Here is a 24,784-nt window from a genome sequence, read left to right on the forward strand (position 1 = left end):
TGATATTTTGGAGGCAAGATAAGAATTGGGAAAATGGGACTCGTCTTATATTTTAAAATACATTTTAATATTTTATTTTACTTTTTTTGGGGGGAGGGAGACTCTGGTCTTTTAAGATGTAAAACCCAATCTGCCTCCAGACTTTGCATCATATTCTTATTCCATTCCAGTTCCTTGAGGTTCACAGAAAATGAAACCAGGAAAAGCGGAGGTGACAGCAGGTCTCCCGACTTCCTCTTTGAGATGCCTTTAGGGCCCCCTAGTGGCTATTTTAAGACAGGTTTTTTTTCTTTTTCTTTTTTTTTTTTTTTAATTAGGATTAGGTCTCCTTGACCCTGATTTTTTTTTTTTTTTTTTAAAGACCTTTCTGAATCTCTCCTGTGACAGGTGCAATAACTGTGTGGAGAAAAATATATAACAGTTGGTTTAGAGGGCTCAATATTTTTCACTTCTCAGTTCTTAGCAAAAGCAGTGCAGAATCTTTAGAAATAACAGATATATCACCTTACATATTTTATTCTGCATTCCTCATACTATATTATGTCATAGCTGAAATCCTTTAAGACATTTATATCCTGGTTTGTGTCAAAGGGCTATACTATAATTCATAGGTAAGTACATTCTCCCTTAGGTTTAACACACACATACACACACTAACGCACCTATCCATCCCATTGGTGGGCAAAGGAATTCTTTTAATGTGGGGCTTCACATAATATGAACTAACAGAAAGGCTCAGTTTGTGGAATATTTCACTCTGACAGCATTCCTATCATTCAGAACATTAGAAATGCCACTGAGTTCAAAACACTGCAACACTGAACAGATAGGGCCAAGCTTTTGTGCATTTAAGGTGCCTATTGACTGATGCAAGTAATTTTTGTGAAATCCTCTAATAATGAAATATATCTTCAATGTGTTTTATTGACCAGAGTGAATATTGCTCCCTCTCTCTCTATGGTGATATTTTTCTTTCTAAAATCCAATCTAGAGAATGCACTATACTTGGGTGATTATAATGGAGACGTTTCTTTACCACATGCTTATCTTTTAGTTCAGTTTCTGATATTATTCCTTTATTTCTCCATCGCTTGTAAATTTCAGGTCTCCCTCTCCTTCCTGGGTAGGGTACAGAGTGTCTCAGTCACGTTACCCTTATTAATATGCTAATGTATTATAATAATGCATTTTACACCACTAATGAAGCGAGGCAAAGCAATGAATAAAAAGCAAGCCCAAATTCTTGCTTTAACTTTACCCGGTTCCAGGGCGGGGGCTGGAGTAGGGGAGAAGGAGAGTGGGAAGGACGGCCGACCCGCAAAAAATAAAAATGATCCCCTTGTTTTCAGCGCTTTCTAGAACAGAGCTGTACGTCAGAGGAAGAACCGAGCAGCATTCGAGCTACAAGGATTGGCATTAAACTTTGACACTTTAATGGTCTCGAGGATATTAGAAAATATTTTATCATATAACGTTCTTCTCCGACACGGTAGTGACATTGACATCAGAACCAGATACGATCTCCTATCGGTGCAAACGTGCAGGGTGAGGCTCATCCCCGCCGTGATAAGGCAGCAGGACCCCAGCTTCGCAGTGAACTTCTGAAGCTCCGAGAGCGAACGTTTCTTACTTCTTCGCCGGGGACGCTGCTGTGTAACCGCTACCTTCTTTTTGCATTCTCCTCGGCTCGGTCTGCCGCTGAGAATAGGTAAACAGCACTCCAGAGCTGGGGGAGTGCCGGGGGTGGTGCTCGAGGGGTGGGGTGTGCACGGGGGTGGGGGTGGGGGCGCTGGGGCGTGGGCGGGGGTCGTTGCCTGAAGAGGCTGGAGGGAAGGGAGGGGACGGCGGAAGGGTCCCGGCTGGGTCGAGCTGCAGGCCGAGAGCGGGGTTACTTGGCGGCAGCCGGGTCCCGAGCGGACCGGAGGGCCAAACCTCCGAAACCCTTGGGCCTGACCCGGGGGGCCTGACCTCTGGGGAAGTGTGGTCGGTACCGCAGTCCGAGCTCCGCGTCCTTTCCTTATGCACCCCCGCCCCCCGCCCCCCCCCCCCCCCCCCCCGCCTTGCACTTTATCTCTGCTTTTGCATCCTTCTCCTGCCCCTTCCCGGAGTAAGGTGGGCTTCCCTCGGCCTCATCTAAGCCCTGGGGCGGGGAGACCGAGGCGCGCTGTGGCGAGGCTGGGACCCGGCGCCCGCCAGGTTGGGGAGGGGTGGGGACCCGGTGGTGGGGGGGGGGAAGGGGACCCCAGAAGCCCTGGGACGAGCTGAGGAAAAACCCGGGAGCTGGATCACACGCCGGAGCCCCGGTCTCCCAGGCAGAGTTGCCCATCCCTCTGCGTCCTCCTCCTCTCCCGGCCTGCTTTCTCCTCCTTCGGGTTTTCTCTCCAGGCCTCCTCCCGCCCCCTTTGCCCAGACGATTTCACCCACTCCTTCCGTAGCTTCGGAGCTTCGGAGGACTCTCGGCGCCCCTCTCTGGGCTTTAGGACTGGGAGGCTGGAAGTCCATTCAGTGGGATGTCGCGCGCGGGGTTCTTGTGCCAGGAGGGAGAGCAAGAATGAAATCAGGACCGGGAGGGGCGTGTTGTGCGTGCAAGGGTGTGTGCGTGTGTGTGTGTGGGGAGGGGGCAGAGAAATGCAGTTTCCCCGAAAGAATAGGGAGCCCTGGATCGGATTCTTGGATACAGAGCCCCCAGTAATGCTGTCAAAGCCCTTCCTCGTGGCTCCTCGCAGCCTCCGGCTGCCCCGTACCCTGGCCACCTTGCTGAGAAGCGGCGACCCGAGTAGAAGTGGAGGCGGGGAAACTTCCTACTTCCCACGACGGCCGTTTCGTACCAGGGGGAGTGGACCGGCTGCGCGGCCCTGCGAGCCTGCCGGCGTCTCGACAGCGGCAGCTGCGGACCCGTGGCTCTTCCCTTCCCCCTCTTTCCGCCAGGCTGGCCAAGCCCGAGGCGGCCGGGAGCGGCCGGGGTGGGGGGGGAGAAGGGCGGGGAGCTCCCGGCTTGCACCCTTTCATCCCGACCCCGGCCGGGATCCCGGCTCCGGGTGTTGCTTCCACCCGCGTGCGAGCGAGCCGGAGAGGCGGGGGGGCGGAGCCTCGCGCGGGGGGCGGAGCCCGGGCGGGGGCGGGCGCTCGGTCCGCGCGGCTGCGGAGCCCGCCATTGGCCGGCCGCGCCGTCACGGGGTGGGGGCGGGCGCCGAGGCGCGCACCGGCCCCGCCCCCGCCCGGAGCCCGGCCCGGGCTCGCGGTCCCCCCCAGCTGCACAGACATGACACAGACACACAGTCACTGCAGCTGCTGAGCGAGCCCGGCGCTCTGGGCACGCGGCGGCGGGGCCAGCCCGGAGCCCGGACCCCAGCGCCCGCCCGCTCGCCCCCCCCCCCCGCCGGCCTCCGCGCGGCGGCCCCCGCCTGGCCGGGCGCGGGAGGCGGGGATCGCGCGCCGGCTCCGGCCAGCGGCGCCCGGCTGCCCGCGGCGGCTGCAGCGGCCGCCCAGCTCCGAGCGCCGGGCGCTCGGGGAAGCCGGCGCGGCGCGTCTCGGAGGCGGCGGCGGCCGAGGCCGGCGAGCGCTCCCGGCGGCAGCGGGGCCGCCCGCCGCGGCTCCCCGCACCCACCGCGCTGCGCCCCGCCTCCGCTCCGGTGACCTTCCCGGGGCGCCGCCCCCGGCCCCGCGCCCCCGGCCCCGCGCCCCAGGCCGGGGCGAGGCCCTCTCCAGCGCCGCCTCCCCGCGGAGCCGCGGGCGGGCGGGCGGGCGGCGCAGGCCCGGGGGGAGGGGGCGCCGCGGCCGGCTCAGCCTCTCCGCCGCCGTGCTCGGCGCCCGGCCCGGTCGGACCGCCGCTGCCCCGCCGCCGCGCGGAGCCGGGGCGCCTGACGCTGGGGGCGCGGCCGCGCTCGCCTCGCGGGGCCGGGAGCGGGCAGGCCCTGCCCTGAAGGGGCGAAGCGGCGGGGAGCGCGGGGGGTGGAGCCGGCCCGGTGGCCGCCCCGCGGCTCTCCCCAGCGCCCCCTCCCCGGACCCAGCCCGAGGCCGACGCAGGCCCCTGCCCATGCGGGGCGCCCCCGGCGGGGAGAGTCCTCGGGGCAGGGAGCAGCGCCAGGCAGCGGCGCCGGAGGGCGAGGAAGGAGGGACGGCGCTCAGCCGGGGCGGCCCGGACCCTCCCCGCCGCCGTTGCCGCCGCGGGCCGCCCCCGAAGTCCGCGCTCGGCCCCGCCGCCTGAACTAGGGCAGCGCCGCCGGGACCCCGACCCGGACGCCCTGCGCGCCCCGCTCTTCCGCGGCCTCCCGGTGCTTGGCGGCAGTCACGGCCAAGGTAAGAGCCCGGGGGGGGGGGGGGTCGGAGAGCCGCCGCGGGGGCGCCCTGCTGAGCGGCGCCCGACTAGTTCCCCGAACCTGTGGCTGCTACCCCCGCGAGGCACCCCCTCGGCCGCCTGGGCGCGCGGCCCCGGGCGGCTGGGGTGCAAGCCCGCGGGTCTCGGACGCCCCCACCGCCCGCTCCTAGGCACACGGCTGCCAGCCCGGAGCGCGGGGAGGACTTTCCCGTCCACACCGGGAGGGGGTGCGCCGCGGTCTCGCACCCTCCTGCCCCAGTCCCCGCAGCTTCTCAGCTTGGGCATCCGTACTTGGGGCGGGGGGGGGACGACGACCTGCTGTGTGTTTCGCTGTCCCCCTTGGGTGATCCTCACCTGCCTATCCTGGTGTGATGCTCTGGAGAACTTTTCTTTGCTCCTGTTGTAGACAGTCGAGGCGATTTCGGGGGAGCAGCCACGGCTTCCAGGGCCCTCTCTGGGACAGAGTAGTTGGGTGGCAGCGATATCCATAGAGAGGAAACCTAAGCAGAGTGGCCGTCCTGTTAGACAAAGCTGCTTACGATGAGTGATGAGTGTGCAGCGATCCAGCCATTCCCGTGAACGTCTCTGCCGCTGAAGGGTGGAGTGGCTGACTCCAAAGTTCGAGCATCCTTAAGTTATTTTGTTTATTACCTTCTTTAATATCTCAGTCCTACAAGGCTGTCCTTGCCACTTTGAAATTTATTAAACCTATGAGATTTCCCTGGAACAATCTGATTTTAAATGGGTCACTTAGGAGGGAACAGATTGTCTCTCCTACACTGAATCCATCCCCCGGGTGACCCTGTTTAATGGGGATGGATTTTTTTCTCGTCCCCGAGCCGGTGTACCTCGGTTGAGCAGGTTTCTGTTGAACTCCGAATCCGTGAATTTTGTCACTCAGTCCATTAAAATGATCTCCTGAGGGAGCAAAATAGCAGCTTACGTTTTCCGTGAATGTCACAGGAAGTTTTACAGGGTCTTATGTAAGTTCCCCAAGAGAGCACTCAGGCTCCCGCTTTCTTCTTGGGGGGTGAGGTGGGGTGGCAGGTGCGGAGGTCACCTCACCAAAATGTGGCTCGGTCCCCTCTCTGACACAGGTGGAAACCCAAAGTGCTTATTCACTCCGTGGATGCAGTCACTTCAGGCTCATTTTTCTCCTTACCTCTCTCGCCTTGCCTCCCCAGGAGTCAGCTTCGGTAGACTTAAGACAAGGGAAGGTTCTAAATCAGGAAAGGAATAAGTGGTGTTTTCTTTTCTCATCTCTCACAAATGGGTGACATGAATGAATTACTCACGGGCATGAGTCCTCACTGGGGATTAAAAAAAATAAATAAACAACACCTGGCTTTAAGGTTTCACACATCTTAGTGTACCTTTATATTTCAAGAGTGTTTCACTTCAGTGAAAATTGTTTGAGGAGAACACACATTTATCGAGCCTGGCCCTGTTAATTCCATACCAGGAAGAAAACTAATTGGAGCAGAGAGGCAGAAGTCGTCAAGATTTAGATGTTAGTGGGTTTTCAAGTAGTGGCAAGGACAGGAAACAAATCCACCTAGTAAGATAGGTTTTCAGAGCAAAGATTGGATCACTCTGGAGAGGTCAGTCGTCCACTAACCAGTGTGGGTCCTTTTTCTTCACGTAGTGAAGCGTGTTGGCTTGTGGGTTAACTTTTTCCGTGTGAGGTAATGCAGATCACATTGTCTTTTAAACCAGAACTATAAGGGCCTTGGAAATGAAAGCACAAGGTTTTCGTCTCCTCGTCTCCTCGTAGGTCCTGGAGGGCTTGCATCTCGACAGGATGTGGAGGTTCCTGAGCTGTGCTTTAATGTGGATGCGGAATGCAGGAGTGTCTCCATCCTTCAGCCACCTACAGTGGGACGACACTAGGGGGACTAGTTTTCTCTTCCACCACCAAGGAAGAAAACACAAGGACCCATGTTACAAAAGGCCGTGGTTTATCTTTAGGGCTCATGAGCTTGACTTTTTGGTACCTACTGTATGCTTGCATGAATGAGTGGATCCCGGATGCTTGAATGATGGGCCTCATCACATCTAAAGTGTCAGTCGGGCAAATCAGGACTGGCTAACTGCAAAGTTCTGAGTAAATGAGGGCTAGACATTTCAGGGGGACAGAACCTCCTGCAGGCTCCATCCTTTGGTCATGTAGGCCATGCTAACTTCTCCCCCAAAGGTTTGTAATCAGAACTGCCTTTTTTTGGTTTTGGACTGCACATCACCTGCAGTCTTCATAAAATCACATATAATCATCCATTCTGAATGGAGTCTAGAACCAACTCCGTCAAACTCCAAATTTCTCACCATCATCCCTTAAAAACACATACGTTGTATTTACACACAGCTAACATTTGACGGTCTGGTTTGCACTTTTGTCTCAGATGCTCTCTGCACTTCTAACAGCATTAAGTCATTAGCGTCTAGGTTTCTTCCAGTTGAATTGGAAGATAATTCTATTTTGCTGGAAAAAAAAAAAAAAAAAAGCCCCATTGCCCAGGCTTTCCTTACCTAGGGGGTGTGTGTCTTATCATAGCTGACTCCAGCGGGGGGCAGACAGAAAAGGTGAGAGGCAGAGTCCAAGAAGAGGTTACCCGGTTCAGAATACTGGCACCAAAAAAGGGCAGATGTCCCCAAGATTTAAGTCTCACTGGATTCTAAAAGCCCCAGTTCAGCATATGGAATTAGATTCAGTGTTTGGAACCTGTGAACCTGCATGAGTTAGTTATTACATTTTCCTGAACTCAGGGTCTGGTAGGACCTGCATTTTTTTATCTTTTACCCATATGTGTAGTGCATATTTAGGTAGTTTGAAGGGAACTATTGTTGTGGTCTAAGGAGAATGGTCAGTATAAAGCTTTATTTCTGCTATTAAAGCTTTATAGATTGATTCTCATAGGCACAGTATAGCCAAGGGGTAAGAGATTGGAGCAGGAAAATACTATTAAATTTGCCACTGAGCATCAACTTGTGAAAACTGGTTCCAGAAAAGATATATACTGTCGTCTTAAGGCATGAATGAAGTCATGTGAATGTCAGGGACACCAGGTGGCAGAGGGAGAATAAAAAGTTGAGGTGGAATACTGGTCTACGGTAGGGTCTGTGAATGATGGGAAGGCATCTTGGAGCCAGAGTCGTCAGAGAGTAGGGAGCATGCAAGGTTGGGGGGAGGGATGAGTCAGTCGCAGGGGACTGCAAGCCCCAGGCCACCCTGCCACTGACACACTTGAGTCATACAGCCACCTCACAGAACCCACTAGTGCTGTTGAGGCTTTGCTACTGTCTTCCAGAACATTTGACATTGAGAGGTACTCGGGTGCTCTGTTCCTCGCTGACCACGTTGGCATTTGGAGGGCAGTAGGCAGCTCCATCATAAGTTAAATGTATTTCAGAAGATGTTCCTCCTTTTAACTCAACGAATAATAATTGAACATCTATTATGTGGCAGATGCCATGCTCTGCATGGGAGGCTACAAGAGGTTTCACATTTAGTTCAGGGAAGCAGAAGTCCAGAGGACCTTTCTCATGAGCGAAGTGCTGTTGTATAGGTTGGTGCAAAGGATGTGTGTTTGCCAGAGGAGTAGAAGGAAGAGAGTCCCAGGTAGCAAGAATAGCGTGAAAACCTTGAAATCTGTCCCGTGTATGGAGAACAGTCATTAGTTAAGGTGGCCGGAAGATGTTCTGGGAGAGGGGAAGCCTGGTGGGAGAAGGGAGATAATTGGATAGGATTCTGAGCTGGGGACTAACTTCCTGCTACATGTCTTCAGATGGTGACAAGAATGGTGTCTGGATAAGATCCGAGAGTACTAGTTGATTATTCCACATTGTTAACAAAAACAGAAAAAGGGGTTTTCTGTTTTGTTCTTTATCCTTCTACATATAGCACTTTGCTTGTTCTTTAAAAAAAAAAAAAAACTGTTAGCAGTGCAAATAAAGAAAGGGTCCCTTATCAACCATATAAGTCTGCCCTCTTGCGTACCAGAATTCCATCTGGGGCTTTCATTATGTGATCATGCAGCAGTGGGAGAAGTGACAGTGTTAGATGAGAGATGATATATTATGGGGGAGCAAAGTCCTTCTCTGGGAGAACACATTCCATTTTGTCAGATCGGATTCTGGGTAGAGTTACGGCCACGTTTACACTAGAACAAGGTTCTCGTATTTGAGTCATTTCAGTTCTGGCCTCAACGTTCTTTGCTTTTGCAAAGGAAGAGTTTAATAATGAGAATGAGTGTGTGTATGTGTATGTGTGCCTGTGCGTACGTGTGTGTATGTGTGCGTGCATTGTGGGATGAAGAGACTGTATAGCGAAGAAGAAAAGCAATGATGTAATTGTCGGAGGATGATAGGGAGAAAGGAAAATCAGAGTTGCGGCAGTGAGTGAGCCCCAGGGGAAAATATATTTAGTTTTTTTTCAGAAATAGGAGCCAGACAGTGGAGGAAAAAGAAGGCTCTGTGTGTGTGTGTTCCTTGTATCATCTTTACCTGCATTAAGTGGGAAGCAGGGTGATTTAAGTAAAATCAGGAGATCTGGGCCTAGTCTTGCATCATCTGTTGCTAACTTGCTGTGTGACATTGGAATATTGCATGACCTTTCTGGGCTGCAAGTGTTGTCTCTATACTTGAGTTCTTTACCTTGCAACTGGGAATTTAGGGCCCAGAGAGGGAATGGGTTTGCCTGAGTTAGTGGCAAAGCTCTGACTACTTAGGATTTCTAGCTCTGAAATGGGAAGAGGCCTGTGACCAGTTCAAAGGTATACTCTACCTTGAAATATAAAACACAGGTAGGCAATGCTGAAGAAAAGAAGCACGAAGTCTTGGCTGTGTTGCTTGTATTTCTCTGATCTCTCTCTAATATGTTGGGCTATTCACGCATAAGCAGCCAAACTTGCCCGCTAACTTCTTAAATAATAGGAAAACAAGTTGGTTTTGATGTTACCTATTCTTTGAGAACTACTTGAGAACTAAGTATGTTGTGATAAAAAGCAATGCTGAAAATTTTGATTTTTTTTTTTCTTCCAGTTGTCTCTTGGGGATTTGGTAAAGCCTGTACTCTAACGTGGAAAAGGGAACCCTTTCATTTGGTCCAGGGTTGGGGGAGCAGTTTACTTTGTAGGGCAAGCTCTTGGGTGAGTCTGAACAGAGGGAAGTTTGGAAGAAAAATGAATGCAGAAAAGCAATCCTGTAGATGTATAAGTTGGGGGGAAAAGAAAATCAATTTAATTTTATGCCTGCACATTTGTGTTCTAGGAAGAAGGGTGCTCACTACTCAGGCATTGATCTGGCTATAGAGGGCAGTGCTTATTGGAAAGAGGAGATCTGAAGTGAGTGCACCGTAAATATGAGGGTTTATTTATTTATTTATTTATTTATTTATTTATTTATTTTTACATTCTTATTTCAGTATGGAAGTTAAGTCTAGAAGTGCCCTATTTTAGCAGAATTTGGCTTATAAAATCTGATTTTAAAGGCAAACACGTTAAGTAATTGGGGTACAAAGATTTTTATTTTACAAAAGGGATTCATAAAAGGACCTTTTTAAATTGCTAGTTCCTTTATTGTATTTCAAATTATTTGGTTAAGGCAATCATGATGGATGCTTTTGGGAGCCTCATCTGTCACATGAAACCAAGGATGTTTTTTAATACAAACTTTTCAAATGTTTTAACAAATAATTCCACAGGTTAACCTGCCAAGGACCCTAATACGGAACTGTATTACTGAAAGAAGTCTGGTAGTTGTATCGCCTTTCATAACCACTAACCAGCAGCTGGTGTTCTCTCACTCACCCACTTACTTGGGGGCAGATTTACTTGTTTAACTGCTCTTCTTCTGGAGATAGCAGTCATAAGGACCCACCTGCCTGAGTTCCTCAACCTTCTGCATTGAGGTTCTACCTCTGAGACTATATCAAGAACAGAGGTGGTTTAAAAAGTAAATTAGGTCATGGGATGCCTAAGTGGCTCAATTGGTTAAGCATCTGCCTTCAGCTCAGGTCCTGATCTCAGGGTCCTGAGATCGAGTCCCAAGTCTCTTGGGCTCCCTGCTCAGCAGAGGGTCTGCTTCTCCCTCTGCCCCTCCCCACCGCTCCTGCTCTCTCTCTCTCTCTCAAATAAATAAAGAAAATCTTTTAAAAAAAACATTAAAAAAATTAAATTTGGTAAGAGTTTCTAGGACTCTGAGTTTTCATTATTGCAGACATGGAATTAATTGGCTTCTGCCTAGGTATACGGGAGAGGTGATAAATGTAGGAAATGTATAGAATCATGCTTGCCTCTTGGCTCTTGCTTTGCAGCAACTGCAATATCTAGGGCTTTTGGGGTTTTTGTTCCTTTATCTCTTATGAAAGTTTCTGGAAAGGAACTTGTTCTAGGAATGAAATAAAATGTAAGGTGTTTGAGGCTCCAGAGGTAATTTGGGGGCATCCTGGCATTGTAGATAATCACAGGCCGGGGCTAGACTGGAAAGTGCCATATCCCCGGTAATTTTAGCCTCTCTTGTCACATTATGGGGTTGTGCTCTGGACGGGTGACAAATGAAGATGGAGATGGAGCCCTGACTACCGGGAGAGGTCTGCTCATCACAGAGTCATTTTTTGAAGTACCAAGGCCAATTGGGAAGACAGGGCTTGCTCATCTTTCCACGGAAGCAGAATTTGGGAGGATTTATGGCAGAAGTGGGCATGTGGGAATTTCTTTCTTCTTTTTTTAAATTAAAATTCAGCAGGGAATCCTGGGCTCTCTAGTGTGATTCTGTGGTTAGGGCTTGCCTGGGATACCTTGGTCACCTGTTTATTATTGAGGAAGGTTAATGTGTCGGTGCCTCCTGGGGAAAACCCGCTCGCCCCTTCTGCTCCTAGAACAGTTGCGTAGACCCTTGATACGCCAGCACTGTGTGTGCACCAGCCTCCTTGACTGTTGTCAGCTCTCATCTGGGAGGAATGGCATTTCCTGGTTGTCTCAGGAGCCAAGAGGGGTGCAGGCAGAGTAATCAGCAGGGTAGGGCTTTCCCCCTCCTGCAGACCTCGTGCCCAGAGCTTAGTAGTTCTGCACGAAATGAGTAGTGTGTCCTGTGTCCTCATGGAACAATTTGTTTGATGAGTGAACAAGCGGTCATGTTTTCAGTGCTGCGGTGGGGAGGTGCCAGGGAAGGAGGGCGAGTGAATACCAGCAGACGCACAGACTCGAGGCCTCTCCAGGAAGATGTTATTTTAAAAATGTGAAGGACATTTCAGGTCAGCAAAATGAATTCTCTTAGGGGTCATTGTTGTGGTTCAAACACTGATGGCTTTGTAACAAGGCAAGGGGAGTGCAGTACTGGAATGTGTGGCGGCTTTCCTTTGCTCTCACTTTGTGGGGATTTTGACTTTTCTGGCACCAGACGAATGGGCGTGCCCTAAAGCCTGTCAAATGCACATGCCAGGTGGCCTGGAAAATGCTGGAGAAGCGTGGATTGTTGCTGATGCTGTTTCCAGTGCTGGGGAGGGAATTATGGAGTGTGTGGGGCTGTGGAGCTGGGGCATGTGGCTCCCTCTGAGGAGGAGGAGTGGGGGGCACTTGGGACAGCTGGAGCCCTCTGTCTCCATGGGAAGACCTCTCCACTGCCATCTTGGTATCTCTTTGCCTTTCTCTGTTTTCATGAATCACTCCCTGCTCGGCTTTTCCATGTCGGAAGTTCTCTGCACCAGGAGCAGAGCTTCAGGGTGGGGACCCCACCAGGGTGGGGAAAGACCTTGGACCCCATCCGACCAATACCTTCCTTTCATAGCTGTGGCTGCTAAGGCCAGAGAGATAAAGAGAATGATCCTGAGGGGAGGCAGGACCAGAGCCCCAGCTTTCCGGCCTCCCCAGTGGCCCTAGGCTCTGTCCTCTCACACCTGTGACTTCTAGGTGTCTGTCTTCAGCCCCTTCCCTTTGTCGTTCTGCATCATCTGTTCCACACCCAAAAGCGTGTTCCTCAAGTGCCTCCTTGGTGCCAGGCTCCCTTTCATTGGATCTTTCCGTGTCATTTCAGCCTGACAGCACCCTATATGTGGTGGGCACTCTTACCCACTTGGGGTATGGAAACTGAGGTTGCTCAGGTCACACAGCTGTGAAGCCTGGGGCCAGGACTCAGCTCAGCCTGCTGTCTCAGTGCTTACCTTGTCCTGGCTTCCCCGCCTGTCTACACTCGCTGTTTGCCCCGGGACTTTGCAGGTCTTCTCTAGTCCTGGCCTATTGGCTGTTGCCTAAAAATGCCCCTTGTTTTCCCCACTTGGGCCTATTACTGCTTCTCCCTTTGCTGGATCAGACTCCTCCTTCCTCCTTCCTTTCTCTGTCCGGTCAAAATCTTTCCTGTCAATAGGCCCCGGGCGGGCACCCTGTCTATCCTTGATGGCATTCCCTTCACTCATTCGACGTCCACTCACTGCCTGAGCCAACACTCCTCAGACAGCATTCACTAAACACCTGTGATGTGCAGGTCTTGGCTTGACATTGGGAGACGGAGGTGAGATCACCTGCTATCATCAGTAGCCTTGTCTTGGTGAGGGAGGCAAGTGGTAATGAAAGCGCGAACGAAGGACAGTGGGCACAGTGTGCTGGGTAGCATTATATTATGCTTGAGAGAGTCAAAGAAGAGAGTATTCGATCTGGATCTTGGTGAATAGGAGATGGAAGAATGACGTGGGAGGAGGCATTGCTCCCAAATGCCGACAACTGTGCGTGGCCTCTTCTGCTTGGCCTCGTCCGTGTCCAGATACTTTCCTTATTCCCCCACTTGAGTGTCAGCTCCTTAGGCACTGTGGCCTGGTTAGCACATCCATGTACCTATGGGTATGTCTTGCTAGCACTTAGGAATCCTAAACAATCATTTATGAAATTAAATTGAAAGCCTGCTGTCCTTGCCCTCGAGAAACATAGTTGGAGAGATTTAAAGAATGTGTGATAAGTTAAGCAACAATAGAAGATTCAAACGACTGGTTGAGAGCAAGAATAGAAACTGCAGCAGTACATACAGTTAATGGTTGTGGATTATTGAAGCTGGATGGGAACTCAGAGGTGGGAGTTTACTTTAGCTGCTTAAACTCAGGAGGTGGGGTTTGAGCTGGGTCTTTGGATGCAGGATAGTTATAAATCTGAATAGAAGAATTACAGGGAGGTCAAGGGGCCAGGTTAGGTCCACAGGTACATATTTCTGGGTTACAGGATAAGCCAGCTTGGGTTTCTGTTAGCAGGGAGCTGGAGATGAGCTTGGCAAGCTGGGTTGGGGGCCATGGGCTCTCGGAAGGCAGGGTGGCTTTTGATCAGGAGACTGATGTATTAAAAGCTCTGTTTTAGGAAGATGAGCCCAGGAACAGGATTGGGGTCACTTTGGAGTAGGGAAAGAGGAAGCTGGGAGGCCACTGAACAGGCTTTTTTGCCATAGTTCATACATGGAGTTTTGGAGACCACAGGGCTAGAGCCGGTACGGTTGGGGATGGAAGCCAAGAGGAGCTTTTGAGCTTTTCTCCGATCCCAATCATTGGTACCGAAGTCTGAGATGCCCACTGGAAAGCAGCCTTGTTGGAATAAAGTTTACTTGTGAAAGTAACAGCAATTCTTAAAGTAGCGCTTTCTTCCTCAGCTGGGTAGAGCATGGGGATGGAGCTTGGGTGAAAATGTGCTTTCCAGCGCTTCTTGTTTGTTTGTTTGTTTTTTTTTCCACATGAGCCCAGGGTTATAGAACAACCTTATTCCTAGCCTTGGATGACACCCAATAACAGAGAATTCTTTTCCTCATGAGTGGTTCCTAAAGCAGCTGTCGTGGGCCGAGAGGAAAACGACTGGAGCTCTGACATCTGGGCTCCCAATCTACCGTAAAAGTGAAGCTGTGCTGTGCTTCCCTCACCACTGGTGTGTTTCTGTGCCTGAGGAAGGCCTTGCTGGGAGATGACAAGAATTGCAGAGGTTTCAGAATTTCAGAGGAGGCCATTCTGGATAACAGAGTTTTTCAAATAGGCTCGCAAGGCTCTCTCATAGATAAGAGAGCCTTTATTTTTAATCTGTAAAGAAAAGGGCTTTTCTTGAATGTTCTGTGTATTTACCCTCACAGGCTTACTCTTGGCCACTGGAAAACTTCCAATTTTCTTATCAGGACCTGTAAAGCTTGTTAGGAACTGGCCCCTGCCTCTCTCTGCAGCCACATCTCCCCCTCCCTCTGCTTCATGCATCTGCAGCCCCTACCTCTTTCCCCTCCCTGCCCCCACTCCCCACACCTGCCAACCTGTGCACAGAGCTCTCCTGCATGATGGGCTCTCTCTCTATCTACTTAGGACCCCTCTGTTTCTCCCTGAGTGCCTCCCTGCCATTTCCCTTGCTGGCCTCTGCTCCTGCACTTTCTGTGCTGTGTTCCCAGGTCTCCAAGCTGGCTGCCTGGCCAGAGTGTGCGAGCCTTTCAGTAAAGAGCACGTCTGAGGACTGGGGGATCCTCAGTGCTTTACCACGTTGCCTGGACCTTGCTGTGTGTTCCATGCGGTGGCAGTGCTGGATATTTTGGATTTCATTTGCCGTCCAGGTGTAATAACAGCTCTTCCTTGCTGAACGTTGAGGATTCCAGAGTGCGTGTGTGTGTGTGCACATGGGCTTCTCAAGGTATTCTTGAAGGACCTGCATGTCCCTGCTGCTTCCCTTGTCCTGTTGGGTGTAGCTGTGTTGCCACCACCCTCACCACACCCTCTTCTCTCTGCTGCCCTAACTTTGCATTTCTCTGCTTTCCCCATTTTCTCTGATCTTCAGCCTCCTCTTTCTTCTCCTCTTGGGCGTTTTAAAACCCTGACGAAGAAGGTCAGCTCTTTTCCGCAAGCCGCAGGAGGCCTTGTCTTCAAGTGTTTGATTCTTTCTGGCTGTGCTGTTGGTCCCGAGGTGCGGGATGGAGTCTTTGACCATGGTTTCTGTTTACCAGGCTTAACACCATCTGACATCCTTTGTAGAGAACCAGTTGCAGAGTGGCACTTGTGGTTGATGGAGAGATTATGAGATAGTGATGGGGGAGTGGCTGCAGAGGTTGGATGAACTTGTGGGGAAGCTCAGCCCCAGTGCTCAAAGACGCTTCCCTGGATAACCAGTGTGTTTCTGTTGGCTATCTAGGATTGCTGCTAGTATTTGTGAGGTCCATCTGGGTTTTTATCACGCTGCCCTTGTAAGCCAGACACTGGTGCTGCACAAATAGGTTTGCTTAGCGAATCACAGAAGAGTGATAGATGAACCCTGGGCTTATCAGAGGGCGTGTGTGATCCAGGCCCCAACAACATTTTATAAACTTGCAGTTGGCACGGCATTGGTTTCATGGTCCATGAAGCCCTGCTGCTTTTCCAGTGGTAGTCTGACTTAATACACACCGAGGGATGCTTTCTCTGGCTCTTACTTATTGACATTTTCCTTTTTCTTCTGCTTGGATTTATCCATAACTCCTGTTGAAACAGCATTTTTGAGCTCATTAAATCTGTTAATGTGTGTGTAATGCTTAGGACAGAGCTATATACAGAAAGCGCTCGGTAAGTATTAGCTATTGTAATTGTGTTATTATTTAGAGCTTACCCACATTTTCTCTCCTCTCCCTCACTCCGGGCTCCTCACTCCTGGCTTCTGGTGGTTGCACTTAGTAAACTAAGGAAACCAATGGCCCTAGGGGCAGAGGACGAGGCTACAGGCTTTGTCTTTGCAGCCCTGTCCAGAGATCTCAGAAAGCTTACAGAGGCCCTGAAGGTAACCACCAACCCTCTCATCACCTGAGGCCATTTTCCCTGAACTCTCTGTCCACCTGGCTCCTTTCTCTCATTGGAAATTTGTGCTCTGATTGGAAAAGGAGATGGGAGCCAATGAATGGTATAGGGGAGGACTCTTAGCAAGTTGTGCTTCAGAGTATTTAAAATAACAGTAACAGTAATAATGGTGATAACAAATGATAGCAATCATCCTTGAGTCCCTCTTCTGTGCTTAGGAGATATGCTTTCCATGCATGAAGCCTTCTGATTCTCACTGCAACCCTCTCCTCTGTGCAGTTCATATTACCTATGGGGAACCTGAGGTGCAGAGATGTGGTTTTTACCCAAGTGCAAAGCCAGAGACTGAATACCAGGTCTGCCCATAGAACATTTCCTCTTAATCTCTGTCCTGTGATCCACTAGCCCAGGTGCCTTGACACCTGGGGATACATGAATGAAGCCTTTCCATAGAGTGTGCAGGTGTGGATGGTTTTAAGGGAATAAATTTTCAGATTTTTCAGCCTTGCATATGGACTCTTCCCTAAAATTAATTGGACTGAGACCATTCCTCCCAGGTCCATGGATCATCCTTCCATTTTCCCAGGCACCCCTCATCCCCCTTTATAAAAGCACATTTCTCACCCAACACCAATCTCCCTCTGATGCACTGCTCTTGAGTATCAAACCTATCAAGGGGCCATTACATTCCAAACAGAGTAACTGTTGGAAGTGGGTGGGTGGGAACCTTCTGCTAATGTGCGCATTTTGCCACAGGGCGCCCCTTTGTACCTTCTCTCGCCTGTTTACACTTGGGGTTAGAAACAGGACATCTGGGCCCCTTTGTGCTAAGGAATGATATAAATTTTTCAGCTCTCAAAAAAATGTAATTTGCTCCTGAATTTTTAAAATGAATGATAGGTCTCAGATGGTTAGATTCTGTTTAAAAATGTGATGGGAAAGTTTTATTTTAAAGTGTTACTGTTTATAATGTGCTGGGAATTCTGTCCTTAGAAATGAGTTTATGATGAAAACTTCAGACGTCAGCCTAAAAATAGGCAAAGTGGTGCAAGTTTTTCAAATTTCAAGAATTCAGAAAAAGCGCAATAATTGTACTCTACTTCCCCCCAAGATACTGAAGTTTGGAGCAGACTGTCCTTTGGTTAGTTTCTGCCATGGACCCTTAGGCACCTAAATATTATATTTTTTTTTTCCTTAGAATTTCAGGGACATCAGTATCTCCGAAAGCTCATATTTGCAGTCCTGATTAGGCACCCTTGAAATTATATGGGTTTTAGTCAAATGTAACCACACTTGAAATTTTGATGAAACTTTCATATGTGGAGTGAGACATCTGATTGTATATAGCAGAGTGCTCCAGTGAGGACTGTTTCTCCTCCTGGGGTAGAAACCTCATTCACACTGATGTTAAGGGGTGGGGGAGAAGAGGACTATTGCTGCTCAAGTAACTGAAAAGTAGAGGGAAGCATCAGGTGGTGCTGGATCCAGTCCTTGAGAAGTCATTGATCTGTCTCTTGGCTCTGTTCTCTTGGGTGTCGGCTTCATTCTCAAGCAGTGTCCGCATCAGGGGGCAGGACAGTCCTCAGCCTTACGTCCTACCCACCACCTCATTGCCTCTGAGGGAGAGCATCTCTTCCCTGGTAGAATTGGTGGAAGTCTTGGTCATCCTCTGGTTAGAAGGGTTGAGACCACAGTCCTGGAGTGGGTTGGGGACAAAGCAATGAGTTCTGTTTGAAATGCTCGGAGAGTGGGGAGGGAGTGGTTCCTAAGAGAAGCTGGGCAGACAGAGACCCTCAAATGCTCAGTGGGAAGATTAGCCTGAAGATCTTATGATGCTATCAAACCGACCACAAATGCCTTCACCAAAACCCCTTTATTCTCCTGGGTAGGCTTCCCACTGGCCAACACTTTGACTGATATTCAGATACTCATCTGCCCAGTGACACAGTGACGTTAGTGGTACCTTCTCTCCCTGCTTTGGTGATTTCAGGACATCTAAGGAAATGGTCCCAAATCCCCGATGTAGTGTATTTTGTGATTTATTTTTTTTTAATGACCATTACTTCTGTGTGTGGGCTGCTATAACAAAGGACCACAGATGCGGGTGTGTGTGTGTGTGGCGGGGCTTACACAACACATTTATTACCCCACAGGTCTAGAGGCTAAGCGTCCAAGATCAAGGTCTCAGCAGGGTTGTTTCTTCAGAGGCTTCTCTCCAATGGCTGTTGTTTCCCTGTGTCTTCACATGGTCCCTCTTTATCTGTGTTGTCCCAGTCTCCTCTTAAAAGGACACCAGTCCTACTGGATTAGGGCCTCGCCCTCCCTAATCACCTCATTTAACCTTATCATCTCTTTAAAGCCCTGTTTCCAAATACAGCCACATTCTGGGGTATCGGAGGTTAAGACTTAGACCTATGAATTTGGTGGGTTGAGAGGGAGACACAGTTCAACCCGTAACACCGTCAGTTGCTGCAACTCTGTGAATGGGTTCTATTTTGAAAAATAATATTAACGTACCCACCTTGTTTAAAACACAGATTAGTAACAGGTTCAACTATGCGAATGCAGACTCACCATGGCAGGGTGGTAAGTTTGACTCAGTTTGCTATTTGGGTATGCTTTTCCCATTAACAGGTGTAGAGGGAAGGCAGCTTATAGGTGAGGACTGGTCGTGGGTTTGTCAAAAATGCTTGGGATCTGGACCTTTGGCTTCCTTCACTCCAGCTGCCACTGTTGTTCTGGTTCCAGTAACAACTTCCTGGACATTCCCCGAGGGTAGACTTTGGTTGTGAAATAAGTTTTAGGAATTTTTAGGGAGTGGGCAGGAGGCTGCCCTGAGGCAGGATTTTTCCATTAGCCCAATAGCTGGTGGTCAAAGCCAGTTTCTTTTTACTCTTTCCCTTGGAGCTGGTGGATCATTTGACCTTGATCCCTGTTGGTGTCCGGCCTGTGTGTAGAAGAGAATCTCAACATCCCGTATTTTGTGTCTGAGGACACAAGGTTCACAAGTGAGGGGTTTTATGAGTCAACTTGCCCAGGTCCCTAAAGGGCTGCTGTTGTAACAGAAATTGCTTTGCATCCCCACGCAGGGCTCATCTTTAAACTCCGCAGATGACAAGCCTGCCTCAGATTCTCCTTGCTGAGCGGTTGTCACTGTTCTCCCTCCTGCGCTAATTACTGTTTTAACACGGCTCGGGTGTTCGTTGTCTGGTCTGCCTGCGTTTGTAGTGGAACATCCCTGCTGAAAGATGTGGGGAGGAGGCAGCCGCTTGTCAGATTGTAGTTTCTTGGTGTCCAAATCCCAAAAATGCCCCACTGAGACTTTGCTTACCTACGATCCTGAGCTCTCCCTCCTGAGTGCTTTGGAAAGCCCTCTGCTGTGGGATGTGGTCGAAGCATAGGTATGTCCCTGGGAGGAGGGTGAAGTTTTGAAAAATCCATCCACAGGGTAGCACCCCTTCGTATGCCAGTGTGGATTGCCGTAACTGATTTCGAGATTGCCTTTATGGGAAGCAGATCACAGTCCCCAAGAGACAAGGACACAGGAGGTGGAAGTTTTGACTGACAGCCCGGTTTCTTGTTGGATGTGCCTTGGCTAGCTCAGCCTTGGGTAAGCGGCCTACTGTCTCCGTACGGGCTTTCTGTCACTGCCGTCACAAAGTACCAGCTGGCTGGCCTCAAGCAATGGGAGTATATTGTCGCACAGTTCTGGAGGCTTCACGTCCAGAGTCCAGCCATCTCAGGGTGTCAGCTGGGCCAGGCTCTCTCTGATGACTCTAGGGGAGAGTCTTTCCTTGCCTCTTCCAGCTTCTGGGTTTTGCCTGGACAGTTACTGGGCAGTCCTTGGCTGTTGCCGTTCTGTCCACACGGCGGCCTGCTCTCTGTGTGTTGACACATTGTCTGACCTCTGTGCATAGCTCAGTGTCCAAATTTCCCGTTTTGTAAGGACACCAGTCATATTGCACTGGGGCTCACCCTCGTGACCTCATTTTAACTGGAATATTCTCTAAAGACCCTGTTTCCAAATACAGTCACATTCTGAGGTCCCAGGGGTTGGGACTTCAACTTCTCTTTTTGGGAGGATACAACTCAGCCCCCAACTCCCTGAGCTTTAGTTTTCCTCCTCACAAGTTCTGTTAACTGTTCCCACTTGTAGCATAAGTTTCAAACATGATCACGTCAGAGAGCTCTCTAGAAAATATATCCCCTGAGTGATGGAGGCAGAATGCCTATTGGATGTTAGATGTGTTTTATTCTTAGTTTCTGGTACCTACTGAGCATTTGGACCTGGCACATGACATGCTCTGTGTGATTTTTCAATTAAAAGTCTTTGGGGAGTGTGAATGTGTGATCCGAGCTGCGCATTTGCTGAAACCTGGAGCACGTTGGCAGCAGACTCGCAAGGGGAGCGCTGCCCCAAGGGTGGAGCAGCCTCAGAGACTGCTATCACCTGCCTTGTCCTGACGCACTGGCCACTCGGCCGCTCGCTGCTGCCCTGCGGGACAGTTTGGATATAAATCCTCAGATTCCCATCCCGGCTCTTGAATCTTCCATGGAGTGCATGGGAATGTGTGGTAGCTTTATTGGTTTGTTTTCATAAGTTGTATTTTGATATTCAAAAGAGGTTCACTGGGGCAGAGGCTAAGAATGTTTTCAGAGTGTTTCTCTTTTGCCTTGTCTTAGTAACTTCCAGTGGTAAGAAAAACAAAAGCTACAAAACAAACACACTGAAGACAACCCTGAAAACCCTCACCTCCCAGACATTGAAAGGATTTGGAGTCTTTAACTCCTTTTTGTATAGGCTTATGTGTATATGTTTCTGTCTGAAGGCATGTACATCCAGATATTTCCTTGGAGGTGCTCAAGCTGGGCTGAGATCTCACTTCTCCATTAAGTAAGTCTTGACGTTGTTCCCATGAACTGGATGGGTGTTTCCAGGGGCTGCCGGTCAGCAATGTGGCTTTGCTGTGTTTCCATCCTCCTTCCTTCCTTCCTTTTGCTTTCCTTTGCTTTCCTTCCTCCATCATGCAGGGAGCATGCATCATCTGTGTGTCAGGCACTGTGCTGGGCACGGGCTTGAGGAGGACGAGACGTGAGGCCCTGCCCGCATGGAGGCTCGTTCTGGATGGCCTGCGCTTCCTTGAGCCTGGGATGCGTCGTCTCCCTGCTCTCTGTCCTCTTTGCACGCAGAGCGACTTCCTTTGACACTTGGCACCTGCATTTGAGGCTAAAAGCTACCATATATCTAACTCCACTTGGTATTTATTGGGTTGTTACACCAAATTTTGCAAAGCCAAAGGCACCGCTTGGTTAGAAGGAATTCTCTCTCTCAGTCCCAGGAGGCTGCTCATTGGGCTTTGATGATCCGTAAAACCCAGCTCCGTTTCTAACAACGAGAGAGCTTGTAACTTTTTTGCCCTTTCTGAATTTAAGTCCTTTATAGAGTATTCTGAGAGTTGGGCACTGTCAGACAGATTTTATGTCATGACTCTCGGATGGGTGACGATGTCCTGGGATTAATTTTGTTATATGGCTGTCTTCATGTAGTGCCACCCTTGGAAGCATTAGATTGTGAGAAGTGTTCTTTTCATGGCAATATTTAGATGTGGTCATTGAAATGGGAATTCCTGGAAGGACCCTTGGCGTCCCCACGCTGCGTGCAGGGGTTGACAGCCATCTTGCAGAAGAGTCGAGAGCATTTGTTGCCTTGTTCTCTTCCAATGGGGAAGACCATAAATAGGTCCTGCTGTGGGGAGCTGGCCCAGCCGCTTTTATCTTCCCGGCCTCTGTCCACTTCCTGCTGGACAGAATCGAGAGACGACTTACTTGTTTAAGGGATCTGTAGTGAACTGTCCTGGAAAATAACTCCTCAGAGAAGAAGGTGCAGGAGGAAAGGTTTCTACGTGGATGGGAGAAGAAACCAACCAGTGGGAGGTGTCTTGGAGAGTTGCACAGTGGGTTGTTTTTTTTTAATTTTTAAAATTTTTTTAATTTTTAATTTTTTAAAGATTTTATTTATTCATGATAGACAGAGAGAGAGAGAGAGAGGCAGAGACATAGGCAGAGGGAGAAGCAGGCTCCATGCAGGGAGCCCGACGTGGGACTTGATTCCAGATCTCCAGGATCACGCCCTGGGCCGAAGACAGGTGCTGAACCACTGAGCCACCCCGGGATCCCCTGGGTTGGTTTTATCTTAAGATGACTCTTGTAATGATCTTGTTAAGAGAGAGGAGGAATTAAATATAACTACTATTATCTGGCTTAAAGTTCTTCACCATCCCTCTGTGTCTTATAGAGATGCAGACTCTTTTGGGCTCCAAAAGAGTAGACTAACTGGTTTATTTGACAGATGATGAGACTTCAGCCTGGGAGGTCAAAGGGACCTGTCCAACGTCACACCAACTTGATGGTGAAACCCTGGTCCCCTGACTTCCATCCTCTTTGGCTGCCTCCCCCCCAGCCCAGGCTACCTTCCACATGATTCGATGGCTTTTTAAAAAGACAAAGGCTGTTATTGGTCAAGTGCCCCCCCCCCCCCCCCCCATCTGCCAGAGAACTGGCCTGGCCCTCCTGGTAATGGTTGGGTAACTTTTGGGTTGTAACGGCCATGGCCACATCGATGCTGGAAGGAATAATAGCAGGGCTGGGTCTTGTTTTATTTATTTTTTTTAAGCGGGGTCTCATTGCTACGATTATTGAATGCATCTTTTAAAGATGAATATAAAACAGCTACCCTCCCAAGCAAATCATAAAACAAATTATGCCCTTGCCACCCAGAACTACAGAGAAACAGCAGGCTCTTGGTGGCACAGAGAGTAATGGCTGCAATATTAAAACAATGATGAGAAAACCAGGATCCGATAGCTGGAAGGCAGGGAGGAGAACAGTCCCTTAATCCCCCAGGGATAATGGGTCTCAACGACAGGTCCCTGTGATTTATTGTGCTTAATGGACTTGTTTTTATTTGTCCCCTTCAACACAGAGCTTTGTCACTGAAGAGATTTGATAATGGCCTGTTTGCAGTCACTTAGACTCTGTAATAAAGCGCTACATTTTTGGCTGTCTGGAGATCCACTGCTTCATTGGCATTCCCCCTCCGATTTCACCTTCCCTGGGATGGAGTGAGATAAGGACTTCTTTGCAGCCCTTGTGCATTCCCATCATGCCCCCCAGGCCGCTTGGTGGCCCAGCGGGCCTGGCCTGCCTTCTGCTCTCTTCTTGTGCTACTTTGGGGCAGCAGGAAGGAACCCTTTATTCTGCCCATAATAACAAATCCTGAGGACTTTGTTTTCATGAACCATCAATGAGAGTTTACTGCTTGCAGCTTTTGGGGCAAGCAAAAAAAAAAAGAGAGAGAGAGAGAGAGAGAGAGAGAGAGAGAAGTAGATGTGGGAGGTTTTCAGAAAGAACAGGCTTGACCTAAAGGCTGCAGGTGTTCTGATCGAGGTGTCCTGCCCCTTTACAAAGATGTGTCTCATTCATTCCTTTTGCGTAAGTCACCCTGAGGTTTCATTTCAGCTTCCTCCTGGGTTCTGGGGAAAGGGAGCTCCTCAAAGGACTGCCCTCCTTCCTGCAAAACTGCCCCTCACCTGCTAAGGTTTGGGCAGAGAATTCCCAAAGCAGGAGATAGAGGGAAATGCCTAGAAAAGAGACTTCCAAGTCTCTTCCAATCCTGAGTTTCCTCTCTTGGAGGACCTTTCCTGGTGCCCTGTTAACAGGTCTGGTCAGTGGGGAAGGCGCTCTGCTGTGTGGCAGCCACACTTGGCCTCTGGGGCAGTGTTGGGAGAGACTCTCTTTCACTGTGAGCATTTCTGAACACCAGAAGGGACCAAGTATCTAATTATAGGAAGCTCAAACAGAAAAAGACTCCTTTAATATGCAGAATGATCTGCAAGAGTCAGGAGTACAGAAGGTTTGGTACAGGGGTGGTCAGCATCCTGGGCACCTCTGGGTGGGGTGCTCCCCTGTAGGTGGGGTGCTGCAAAAAAACAGTTTAGTTTGCACATTCTAGCAGGGTGACAGCATCATTAAGGGTGAAGTGGTGCTGACAGTGTTATGTTGCTCTTGGGTATTTAGGATTCCACTCATATGAGGTACCTGGGGGAGTCACATTCATAGAGATAGAAAGCATGGTGGTTGCTGGGGCCTGGGGAGAGAGGTGAAGGGGCAGTTAGTCCTCAATGGTTGCAGAGTTCCAGTTTGGGAAGATGAAAAAAGCTCTGGAGATAGATGGTATTGACGGTGGCCCAACCGTGGGGATATATTTAATTTCACCAAACTTTACCCTTAAACATGGCTGCAGTGGTCAATTTTATCAGGTGCATTTTACCACAGTGGAAGAAAAAAGGGTTTCTCTTTGACCCCACCTGCCGACGTTCATGCTCTTGTATGACCCCTTGCTCACCGTGTGGATGGGGCCTGGGCCTTGTTGTAAGCCACAGAATACAGCAGGGGTGATGGGGTGTTGCTTCTGTGATTAGGTTCGCCTGCTGACTTGCTGTGGAGGTGCTCCTGGTTGGCTTGGTGAAGTCAGCATGCTGGGGAAACCTATGTGGCTAGGAGCTGTGCGGTGACCCTTAGCACACAGCCAGCAAGGAGCCTAGCCCTGCAGTCCTACTGCACAAGGACTTGGGTGAGCCTGGAGGGAGGTCTCCCCCAGAGCCTCCACAGGAGGACACCCACTGGATAACTTGACTGCAGCCTTGCCTGTC

At 49.9% G+C, this 24,784-nt stretch overlaps 1 protein-coding gene and 1 long non-coding RNA gene across 3 annotated transcripts in view; one reads left to right on the forward strand and one right to left on the reverse strand.

Moving 5' to 3' along the window:
* Positions 1 to 440: 440 nt before the first annotated feature.
* On the reverse strand, positions 441 to 8,631 carry LOC140642936 (uncharacterized). The gene is made up of 3 exons (XR_012039302.1): positions 4,673 to 8,631; positions 2,425 to 2,527; positions 441 to 1,698 (listed from the first exon to the last, which is right to left on the reverse strand). It is a non-coding gene; the product is annotated as an uncharacterized lncRNA (long non-coding RNA).
* The window catches only part of LARGE1 (LARGE xylosyl- and glucuronyltransferase 1), a 521,069-nt gene continuing 497,972 nt past the window's right edge, over positions 1,688 to 24,784 (forward strand). The window contains exon 1 of one of the 2 annotated variants that reach the window (XM_072844187.1): positions 1,688 to 1,708. The gene's annotated coding sequence lies outside the window, so the exon portion shown is untranslated. Of the gene's footprint in view, positions 1,709 to 4,051; positions 4,300 to 24,784 lie in introns of those variants that run through there. The other variant, XM_072844185.1, reaches the window with a different exon arrangement.

Source organism: Canis lupus, chromosome 11 (genome assembly GCF_048164855.1).
Source record: "Canis lupus baileyi chromosome 11, mCanLup2.hap1, whole genome shotgun sequence".
NCBI lineage: Eukaryota > Metazoa > Chordata > Mammalia > Carnivora > Canidae > Canis > Canis lupus.